Source organism: Rhinichthys klamathensis, unplaced genomic scaffold, assembly GCF_029890125.1.
Source record: "Rhinichthys klamathensis goyatoka isolate OS25496 unplaced genomic scaffold, OSU_Roscu_1.1 h1tg000325l_1, whole genome shotgun sequence".
NCBI lineage: Eukaryota > Metazoa > Chordata > Actinopteri > Cypriniformes > Leuciscidae > Rhinichthys > Rhinichthys klamathensis.
The window spans coordinates 3,012,549-3,016,366 of NW_026606840.1; positions in this window are offsets into that span (position 1 = coordinate 3,012,549).

The window sequence follows — 3,818 nt, forward strand, 5'->3', positions numbered from 1 at the left end:
CAAGGACAGACTGAACAGAAGCAACCTAAATACAAGCATGAATCAGACATAACAAGGTGAAAACAGGTGACACTGATGATGATAACGAGGGACAGGCTGGTAAGTGAGGGAGTGAATACAGGTGTGGAGACGAGGAGGATTCTGGGAAGTGTAGTGAAGATGACTAAGACAGACAGGTGCAGACGAAGACTGTGACAGAACGCCCCCCTTCAACAAGGCGCGACCTCGCGCCGTAGAACATCAATGGGGTGGGGGGGCGGGCGCCCTGAAGGCTGGCCAGGGCGTGGCCAAACTGGGACGGGAAGCCTCCAGGGCGGATCAGGAAGTGCAGGCGGCCAGGCCGGGGCAGGACGTGCAGGCGGCCAGGCCGGGGCAGAACGTGCAGGCGGCCAGGGCGGAGCAGGACGTGAAGGCGACCAGGGCGGAGCAGGACATGGGCGTGGCCAGGGCGGTGGGGACCCTTCGGGCGGCCATGGCGGTGCGGACCCTTCGGGCGGCCATGGCGGTGCGGACCCTTCGGGCGGCCATGGCGGTGCGGACCCTTCGGGCGGCCATGGCGATGGAGGCCCTTCGGGCGGCCATGGCGGTGCGGACCCTTCGGGTGGCCATGGCGGTGCGGACCCTTCGGGTGGCCATGGCGATGGAGGCCCTTCGGGCGGCCATGGCGGAGCCCTATGGCCCCCCCCCAAAAATTTAATGGGGAGAGTGACAGAGTCATTACTAGTCTCTGGGCTGGACGGAACCAGCGGTGAAGGGGTCTCTGGGCTGGACGGAACCAGCGGTGAAGGGGTCTCTGGGCTGGACGGAACCAGCGGTGAAGGGGTCTCTGGGCTGGACGGAACCAGCGGTGAAGGGGTCTCTGGGCTGGACGGAACCAGCGGCGAAGGGGTCTCTGGGCTGGACGGAACCAGCGGCGAAGGGGTCTCTGGGCTGGACGGAACCAGCGGCGAAGGGGTCTCTGGGCTGGACGGAACCAGCGGCGAAAGAAGCTCAGGACTGGACGGGACCAGCGGCGAAGGAAGCTCAGGGCTGGACGGGACCAGCGGCGAAGGAAGCTCAGGGCTGGACGGGACCAGCGGCGAAGGAAGCTCTGGGCTGGACGGGACCAGCGGCGAAGGCTTGATGCAGGACGGATCTGTCTCAGGCTGGGCAGGCATGACGTGAATCATCTCAGGCTGGGCAGGCATGACGTGAACCATCTCTGGCTGGGCAGGCATGACGTGAATCGTCTCTGGCTGGGCAGGCTGGACGTGAATCGTCTCTGGCGCAGGATCAGCGGGCTCTGGCGCAGGATCAGCGGGCTCTGGCGCAGGATCAGCGGGCTCTGGCGCAGGATCAGCGGGCTCTGGCGCAGGATCAGCGGGCTCTGGCGCAGGATCAGCGGGCTCTGGCGCAGGATCAGCGGGCTCTGGCGCAGGATCAGCGGGCTCTGGCGCAGGATCAGCGGGCTCTGGCGCAGGATCAGCGGGCTCTGGCGCAGGATCAGCGGGCTCTGGCGCAGGATCAGCGGGCTCTGGCGCAGGATCAGCGGGCTCTGGCGCAGGATCAGCGGGCTCTGGCGCAGGATCAGCGGGCTCTGGCGCAGGATCAGCGGGCTCTGGCGCAGGATCAGCGGGCTCTGGCGCAGGATCAGCGGGCTCTGGCGCAGGATCAGCGGGCTCTGGCGCAGGATCAGCGGGCTCTGGCGCAGGATCAGCGGGCTCTGCTGGATCCGGGGTGAAAATGGACGGCGTGGCGAAGATGGTTGGAGGCATCACTGGGGTGATGGTGATGCGGAGACCTCTCTCAAACAGGATCCTGATGAGGTAGTCTGTTAGGGTATGGCCCGCCGAGTCCATCCTTTGTTTGGTCGGTCATTCTGTCACGGTGTGTGTGGGTTGAAGAAGGACTCACAGGCAAAAGCTCCAATTGCAACAATTTACTCAAAAATAATAACAGGCAGGTACAAACAGAAGGGTTCAGGCAGGCAGATAACACACTAACACGACTATATAAGACTAAACAAAGACGCGTAACATGTACAACGACCGACAAGGACAGACTGAACAGAAGCAACCTAAATACAAGCATGAATCAGACATAACAAGGTGAAAACAGGTGACACTGATGATGATAACGAGGGACAGGCTGGTAAGTGAGGGAGTGAATACAGGTGTGGAGACGAGGAGGATTCTGGGAAGTGTAGTGAAGATGACTAAGACAGACAGGTGCAGACGAAGACTGTGACAGTGAGACAACGTTCTGACATTTTTTTGTTATGCTAGATATAGATATCCCCCATTTAGCATGTTATGTTTTGAGGTTAATTTTTAATTTTTTAATTAGTCAGATGTTTGATAATTATATACTTTTTAAATATTGTTTATCCTTATTATTATTTAATGGGCCTAACAGTAATTATAATCAACACTTGCAAGTGTACACTTTGAAGAGTAAAAAAAATGACAGAAGGTTACGTTAATTCAACTTTATTAAAACTGCATATGGTAATCAAATTACACTTCCAAAAGTCATAGATTTGTGAAAAAAGAAAAAAACTAAAACGAATATACAAATTTATTTTAAGTATAATAAATAAAACAAAAAAAGCAAAGGCAGATCAGAACATTTCATGAACAAAACCTGGTTCTGTACATGGCAGACAGGGGAGTGTAGTCGAAAGCTGGGCGATAAAGGTCAGTAACCGTAATCAGTCCAGGAAACATCCACAAATCCAGAGGAGCAAAAAAAACGAACGACACTAAATAGCAGACAATCAAAGGAAAAACTAAACAGGTGTGCGAGCGGTTACAAACATTTTTTTCTCTGTGTGTTGCAGTCTGTTCAAGAAGTGCTGAAATGTAAATTACTCATCATTAAAGTAATTTTGACTTTATTTTGGCTTATAACTTTTCGCATCAAGTTAAAATATTTGTCATACCTGACCAGAATATGTTCAAGACTTTTCCTAACGGTAAGGATTAAAGGATGTCTGAATACTAAAATAAATATAGCTAACGTTAGCATACACTAGTAATTTACACAAGATCGCAAACTCCATGAATTATCAGCCAATGTTATTCTGTCTATTCAGTTAGACAGAACAAATAAATGTCACATTAGACAAGGAAGTTGTAGGTTGTGTTTGAATAATTACGTATTTAGCTGAGGTAAATGAAATGCAATTCTCTCGTATCTTTGCTAGAAGGTTGGGTACGCTCGTTGTTAGAAGGTTGGGTACGCTCGGCCAACGTTCTGTGTTTGCTGGGTTAACATGAAAAGTAAAAGCTTTTATAGAAAAAAATTAATAAAGATAATCTCTTTAAATGGCAAAAAAAAAAGTGCCATTTACTTAAAGCTAAGTGATTTAACGGAGGCCTGGGCGACCTCCGACTGCATTGGTATTTGTTACCTCGAGTTGGCAGTTCACCTCGCTTTGAGCCACTGCTGCTCAGCGAGCTGGTACTGGTCTGAAAAGACAACATTGCGACCGTTGCATTAAGCTTCCCTCGTATGTCACAACTCGCCCATCACCTCCTCCTTGGAGTCAGAAGCTTCTGAGGTCGCTTCATTCCACTATAAAATTCTTCCGGCCTGCTCAATCGTGCCGCCAACGAGCCTCACGACAGCCATGGCCAGGGAGAGTGGAGACTCCATCCCCTGGCGGTCCAGCTGGGTAGGGACCACTTCGGGTCGCACAGTTACATCTGTTGCTTCACCGGACTCGTCCCTCTGCCAGTTGTTTCTGTCTGAGAAGGCATCCTTTGGACAGACACTGGCTCTCAGCTGACCCCAGGGCCCCGCAGAAATGCTTTCCCCAGTGAGCCTTTGAAGAAAGC